The following is an 8,127-nucleotide window of genomic DNA, read 5'->3' as shown; positions in this document are numbered from 1 at the left end:
AAGTGCCCATGTTTCTGAGGAGGATGGTGGTGGTGCAGGGTTTTGTTCTTGTTTGCATTCTTGGATGCGGTTTGCCGGTACTTCGGCGACAAAATCAGCTAGGACCTTGCCCTTGATTGCGGGGCGCGGCTTGTAGTTCAGCGTGAGTGCGCCCAGCTCAATTGCCCATTTTGCTAATCTCCTAGAGATGTCAGGTTTTGATAGGATCGGGCCGATCCTGTAGTTGGTTAGCACTGTGATGACGTGGTTCGCAAAGTAGCGTCGCAACCGTCGCGATGCGTGCACCAGTGCTAATACCAATTTCTCCATGATGGAGTACCTCGTCTCTGGGTCATTGAGCATTTTGCTGATATAGTAGATGGGTGTTTGAACTCCCTGTCGTTCCACTATGAGTACCGCACCTACCGCGTTATCTGCGGCAGATAGGTACAAGATAAGTGGCTCATCTTTGCGTGGCGCGGTTAGAGTTGGGAGTTGGATCAAACACTCTTTCATCTCCCGGAAGGCGTCTTCGGCCTCTGCGGTCCATTGGAATTGTTCCTTTTTTAAACAGTTCCACAGTGTTTTGATGAAAGGATAGGACTTAGCCGCATGATTGGCTAAGAATCTGTTTAGTGCGGCAAGCCTGCCGGCTAGGCGTTGCATTTCTTTCATCGTGGAGGGCGATGGCATGCGTTCTATCGCATGAACTTTCTCCGGGTTTACCCTGAATCCATCTATTGTTACAATGAATCCAAGGAATTTTCCTTCCTCCATTCCAAACGAGCATTTCCCTGGATTGAGCTTCATATTGACGCTTCGCAGAGTTTGGAATGTTCTTTCGATATCGGTGAGCATGGTGTCTTCCTCCATGCTCATGACGACCAGGTCGTCCATATAGATTTTGACACTTTTGCTGATCTGGCCGCGAAAAGTGTCGTTCATCAACTTTTGATAGGTTGCGCCTGTATTGCGCAACCCGAACGGCATCTTTGTGTAGCAGTAATTTCCGGTTAGCGTACGGAATGCCGTTTTGTCTTCGTCTTCGATTGCCATTTGTACCTGGTGGGAGCCTTTGTAACAATCGAGGAAGCACTTCCATCGAAATGGTGTGAGGTTATCGACCTTTTCGTCGATCTCTGGAAGCGCATAACAATCCTTGGGACAGGCTTTGTTGAGGTCTTTATAATCGACGCGCATGCACCAGGCCCCGGATGGTTTTTCTACCATGACTGGGTTGGACAACCAAGTCTGGTACTTGACTTCTCGCAGGATGCCTGCGGAGAGCAGTTCTTCGACTTGCTTATGTATCGCCTGATTTTTCGCGGATCCAAGGTGGCGTTGGCCTTGGATCACGGGCTTGATACCTGGCAAGGTATTCAAGAAGTGTTGCTCTACTTCGCGTGGGACCCCAGTCATGTCTGCGGGTGTCCACGCAAAAATATCTTGGTTCCTGAAGAGAAGCTGCTTCAGGTGCGCTTTAATGTTGGGGGATAAGGCGTGGCCCAACGTGACCTTTTGTTCTGGTTATCTCGCGTTGAGAACCCATTTTTCTGGTTGGTTGCTGGGGGTAGGCCTTGCTATCTTGGTCGGACGCAGCTCGTCCGACGCCATGACTTCCCTGCGTGCATAGATTATCGCGACCCCTGTTTCGGTTGGGAAACCGACAGCAGAATGGGGTACGGACATAATCATGTTGAAGTCGCCTTGGGATTCTCTCCCAAGGAGCACGACATATTTGGAAGTGTGAGGTAAAACCATGAAGTTCACCTCTTCTGTTTGCGTGTGCCTTCCGCTGGTGAGGCGCACAGGAAAAGTAATTTGGCCCAGGGGAAAGACAGTTTCCCCTGTGAACCCGGCCAACGGGTAGTCCACCGCTTGCAAACGATCTTTGTCCTCCTGATTGAACTGGTTGTAGCACTGCTCATATATGATATCAGAAGTACTGCCCGGGTCGATGAATAATCGCTCGGTGCAGTAATGAGCCAGTTGGCCTGTAATAACGACGGCGCACCTGTCGCGCGGGCCGCCTCGGACTTTTGGAGAGACGACTTGCTCGTCTTTCCAGTCATTGTCCGGTCTTCTCGCCGCCTTGCGCGACCTTCCTTTGCCTCCATTGATAATATGGCTTGAGGCCACATACATGGTCTTCTTCCCTGTGGAGGTGCCTTCGCTATGGGGGGGTAATACGCTTGGTGGGTTTTTGCCCACTGGGCAACAGATGTTGCAGCTTCCGCTCCTTTAAGGCTCGCTCAATCTCCAGCCGGAGACTGATGCTGTTGTTTGTTGCGTGGCCCGAGTCCTTGTCATAGTCACAATAGAGTGTGAGGTCCTGGTTTTTCTTGGACTTCATCGGCTGGGCCGGTCGCAGAAAATGCGCATCCGTAAGGAGGACATCGCTTGGTGACTGGGTAATCTCGGTCCAGTTACAGTCCCGAGACTGTTTTTTCGACACCCGGTTCTCACGCTGGGCGTTGATGGTTGCCCTTGCGCCGGGCTGGCTGTTGTGCGGGACGTATGGTTTGGACTCGCTGCCGCGATTCCAAGTGTCCCGGTTACGCTTATTATTGCGCTTAGGCTCTTGGTGGGAGGACTGGCCTTCCACCAGGGCGGTGCCTTGCCAACATGCGGTTTGAGGGACCGCTGAGTTTGGGCGTATGTCATGACCGCAGTCATGACATCTTCCCATTTCTTTGGCAAGCTGTCCTTGCCAGAGATAGTCATAACCATCTGTTCATCTCTAACAGCTACGATGAAATGGTTAGGTGCCATTTGGTCGCAAATGTCACCTATCTCTAGGCATTCTTTGTTGTATCGGACGACATGCTTCCAGCGATTCGTCGTCCCTGCGCTAGATGTTCATGACGTCCATGGAATCACGTTCATGGCGTCGTTGCTGGCTAAAATGAACGAGGAACTTGGCTTCCAAGTCCTCAAATGATTCCAGTGATCCCACTGGCAAGGAATCGAACCAGGCCCTTGGCAGGCCCATTAGGGTCTGAGGGAAAAAATGACACCAGGTGGGTTCGTCCCAGTTGCCGTTGCACCCTGAGCCGGTGAAGATTTATATGTGGTTGTCCGGATCGGACGAACCATTGTATTTCCTAATATTCAATGGGAATTTTGTGGTGTTGACGCCGGCGTGAGCGATTCTTGGGACAAACTTGGAGTTTTCGGCCGCAGATTTTGGCCGGTAGGGTTGGCTCTCGGGGCGCTTTGCGGCACAGAGGTATGTGTTACGGGGGTGAGTGGGAGGAACGTAGTGGTGTCCTCCCGGTCTGCTGCTGGTAGCATGAGATTCCCCGCAATATGTATGGTCGTCCGGGTCGGTACGACCATATCCTTCGTGATGGGTCCCAGCCGGCTTTGAATGCCGAAACCGCGGTGGGCTGTGGATTGCCGCCTGTTATCGCCTTGAGGACCCAGGCGGCTTTGTATTGGGCCTCTGGCACGAGACCCATATGAGGAATCGTCCTCATCGATTGTGCGGACCTCACAGTAAGAGGATCTGCGGTCCTCACGTCTGCTTCGGGAGGCTGGGCGTGAAGGAGCCCTGCCGTCGTATTGTAAAATACGACCCGCAGGGGTATGTGGTGCCGGGGTAGGGCGGGCCGGTACCTGCGCATCTGCACAGGCTCTGTTATATGCTGCGGCCAGAAAAGCTGTTTGCTGGTCGTACCAGGCATGACTCATGTCTGGAGGAATCACAGGTGCGTACTGTGATAGGTCATGTCCAAACGTAAGGGATGCGCCCCCTTGCGTTGATGTGCCAATGTGGCTAGGATTTGGGACTGGAGGGGTGGTCCCGGCAGGCCCTGGGTTGGTGGGGTTTAGGTTATCCCCGGTGGTATTGTTTAGAAGATCAGACATGATCTTTTGAGAGGGAGAGGGATGGTTAGGAAGGTGCTAAGAGTAGCGGTGGGTGCCAATGATGAAACAATGGTTAACCGGGCAGGGTTAACACACTGATCTCGTCAAGAAAGGTTAATCCCTTCCTCTCGAGGATCGCTGGCTGGATCGTCCGCCGGTTGATCTCCTGCACAAGGAAACAAGCCGTGACTCGTAACAAGGAGGATGGGTTGGGGGGGGGGGGGTGCTCCTTGTTACCACTCTTCGGCGTGAGAATCAGTAATTTGCTTGGGAAGTGTGATAGTAGTAGTAGTGAGAGAGTTGTGAAGAGATACCTCAAACCTGGTTTGGGGTTGGTATTTATAGCCGAGGAGTGAAGGAGGAGCTGAAAGGACGGACTGACGACGTGCTGCCCCTTTGCAGGTGTGTCAGGCTTGTCGGTTGTGGAGGTGACACCACGTCCCACTGCCGTGTCAGTCCGTTGCTTACGTATGGCCTGATAGGCGGCTGCCAGTGGTGCCACTTGCTCTGTGTTGTCAGTCCCACTTGCCTAGTGGGCAAGATGCGGTGCGGGCCGCATCGCTGCCTGCGGTAATCTTTGATGTTTCCGCGCTCCATGCTTTGACATACGCGGGATGCGGTGCCAAGCCGCATCGCCGTCTGTGGTGACTGTTGCTGTTGCCCAGATCCCTTGTCGTGATGAAAATGTCCATAGGATGCTGATGTGTGTAAAATGCAACATATAAATTACATCAATTGAGGCATAAAACTAACCCTTTCTAAGTACTAATGTTGGAAAAAGAGTGTTTTTGTCTTCCTTTTGTATTTTCAGGATTAAATGAGCTCAAATTCACAAAAGAAGCAAAAAAACAGCTAAATCTAACATAAATACAAGCAAAAGGAACAAAAGTGGATTGCCCGACCCCTCAACGGCATCTTCCCAAGCAAAATAGAGAAGGCAGAAGACTGAACACGCCCCGTGCTCAGCCAGCACGGGGCCGTGCCCAAGAAGCAGCAGAAAAGACAAACCTATAGAAGCTTCTATTGCCCACCACGGGGCCGTGTCCAGTGAGCACGGGGGCGTGGTGAAAGTACAGCAGGCGCATTAATTGTAATTACGAATTACAATTAATGAAGAGAGAGAGTGTCAGACGGGCACGAGGGCGTGTCCAGCGGACACGGGGCCGTGCCCAGCCTTCTGTTCAGCCTATAAATAGGAGTGCTTGGTTTCATTTCAACTCATCCCTTGGCACACCACCTCTCTCACACTTCATCCACCACCCACCACCATCACAACACCATCATCCACCACCATCATCCATTGTCCATCATAGAGTGTGTGAGTCGTCTCGGGATCCAAGATTGATCGTAAGAGTTCTTGACAATCAAGGCCATGTTTGCCTAAGTCTCTTACATCACTTGGTGAAGACAAGTGTTTAGTATAATACTTTTTATTTTTAATCTTTTGCACTTTTTATTTGGTTTTGTATTAATGACTTTAATAACTAGTTGCTTATGTTGAAGGTGATCTTTCCTTATCGTTTGTCCGTGGTGTCTTGGCATTATTTTACTGTCTATATAAAATAAAAGATTTTCACCATTTATATCTCCACGGTCTATATGGAGGTATGTTGGCTACCTGGTCGGGGGTTAAGGGAACGGTTTGGTAAGGGTCTTGCCCTTGTTCAGCGTTTAGAGGTCCTGCAAGGGACCTGGGTCAAATTTAGTAGGATCTCCTTCAATGCCCATAGGTATTGGATGGCGGGGATCCAAACTCTTTGACCCCCTCATAAGTTAACTACTATTAATACTATAATCCGGCTATTTAGGACTGTATCCCTGCTGACTCAGACTACTTAGCCGAGGGTAACGTCACCGCCAAAAGCGGGGCCTACCATAATGTGCATTAATAACTTAATTCATTATCTTCCAATAATCCAACCTTTTAGGATTGTATCCTTGCTGACTCAAGCTACTGGGTTGAGGGTAACGTCGCCTTCAAAAGAGGGGCCTACTACAATAACTAAGATAATCTCTTAAACAAGTGCAAAAGTGCGAAAAAATCAAAGGTTATACTAATACACGAGTCGGATCCAAGTGATTCATCTTGTCTATCTGTTTTTATATTTATTTTAATTTTCAGCATTTAGTTAGTTTTTATTTTCTTAGTTTAAAAATCTTTTATAACTTCTTTTTGATTTGATTAGACGTTGAGGATAAACCGGTACTAAAAGCTCTTGTGTCCTTGGACGACCTCGGTATCTTACCAACACTATACTACGTCCACGATGGGTGCACTTGCCCATATGTGTGTTTAGTGTTAGTAAATATCGTGTTTTATAAATTTAAAACTTCGCTAAAAGTGTAAAAAGGGCTTAAATATACATCTAAATTATATACACACCGACACACATCAAGTTTTTGGCGCCGTTGCCGGGGACACAAGGATTTTAAGAAAGTTAGGAATCAACGGCCTAATCATATTTTTATCTTTCTTTTTATTTTTTTTAGGATTTTTTTTTAATTTTTCAGCTTCTGCAGAGCTCAGCACGGGCCGTGCCTGGTCGGACACGGGCCGTGCCCAGCATCCTTACTGACAGTTTTTAGTTTTCCAAGTTACAGAAGGCTGACCACGGGGTCGTGTCGGTGCAACACGGGGTCGTGTCCAACTTTCCAGTAACTGGGATCTGGAAAACAATCACTGTAACTCCGACCACGGGCCGTGTTCGCTGAGCACGGGGCCGTGGTGAACCTTCTGACCAGCATTCTTTTCTGTTTTTATTGCAGGACTTGGAACCAGACGCCATCTTACATAGTGTATAAGCTCCAGTTCTAATAAGGACATAAAGGAACCTCTAGAAGAACCCGAACGCTTTCTCAGAAAAAGACTAAAAGCTAAAAATCAAGAGAAAGTTTCGGGGAATCCACCTCAAATGGCGGACCAACGTACCCTCATGGATTATCTACGACCTACCGTAGGTAACCTAGGCGTCGCTATCAATGCACCGAATGTTGAAGCCAATAACTTCGAACTTCGGCCGCATTTGATACAAATGCTCCAAAACTTCGCAACCTTCCATGGGCTTGCGGATGAGGATCCCCATTTACATATTACTAATTTCTTAGAAATATGTGATACCTTTCGGATCAATGGAGCATCAAATGACGCCATCCGCCTTCGAATGTTTCCTTTTTCACTAAAAGACCGAGCAAAAGCTTGGCTTAACGCCTTCCCAGTTGGATCGGTAAACACCTGGGATGAACTAGCCCAAAAATTTCTATATAAGTATTTCCCTCCCGCTAAAACAGCTAAATTAAAGACTGAAATTAATACATTTTTCACAAGAGGACGGGGAATCCTTATATGAAACTTGGGAAAGGTTCAAGGAACTATTACGCAAGTGTCCACATCATGGCCTTGCGATATGGCAACAGGTATCCACTTTCTATAGTGGACTGTTGCCACACACAAGGCAGACACTTGACTCTAGCTCCGGGGGACTTTTAGGTAATCGCCGCCCGCATGAAATATATAACCAAATTGAGGAAATTGCTCAAACAAATTTTCAGTGGCACACCCCCCGAGGCAATAAATCTATTGCCCCGGGCGCCCATAAGGTTGATGAAAGCACTTCTTTACAAGCCCAAATCGAGGCCCTCTCTTCAAAAATAATAAAATTAGAAATGACAAAAACAGTCTCGGTTATGGCTTGTGAAGGGTGTGGTGGGCCACATGAAAATTGGAGTTGTATGAAAGAAACGGACGATCAACAAGAGTCGGTAAGCTACATTGATAATAGACCTAGGCCGTCGGGTCCTCCAACGGGCACTTACAACCAAGGATGGCGAAGCCACCCAAACCTTGGTTGGAGGGAACCCGGCAATAGTAGTAACCAACAAACCCAACGAACAAACTTTCAACAACCAAGAAATGAGTCACAAAATTTCACTCAACAACAAGGTGGACGAGAAAGGCTTGAAGATACTATATCTCGCCTCATCTCCGACACTGAAAAGAAAAACTCGGAAAGGTTTCTACAATTAGAGTCAAATTTTAGAAATCAACAAGCTAGTATTCAAAACATAGAAAAACAATTAAATCAACTAGCTTAAAATTTTTCCGAGAGACCATAAGGTGCATTACCAAGCAATACCGAAACAAACCCAAAAGCGCAAGTTCATCTCATCACGTTACGAAACCGCACCGTGGGGCCTGCGGAAGCGCCACCGCTAGGGCTGTTCACTTTTATCCAAAACCCGAAACCCGACCCGAATTCAAAGCCACCCGAGCCCGAATTA

At 48.3% G+C, this 8,127-nt stretch overlaps 1 pseudogene; it reads right to left on the bottom strand.

The window, feature by feature from the left end:
• Nucleotides 1-7,146: 7,146 nt before the first annotated feature.
• On the bottom strand, nt 7,147-7,247 carry LOC118492615 (annotated as a pseudogene).
• Between the last annotated feature and the right edge of the window lie 880 nt (nt 7,248-8,127).

The sequence above is a fragment of the Helianthus annuus genome, chromosome 5, assembly GCF_002127325.2.
Source record: "Helianthus annuus cultivar XRQ/B chromosome 5, HanXRQr2.0-SUNRISE, whole genome shotgun sequence".
NCBI classification, from domain to species: Eukaryota; Viridiplantae; Streptophyta; class Magnoliopsida; order Asterales; family Asteraceae; genus Helianthus; species Helianthus annuus.
The sequence above is the reverse complement of the archived record's forward strand: the minus strand, read 5'-3'. Positions and strand labels throughout refer to the sequence as shown.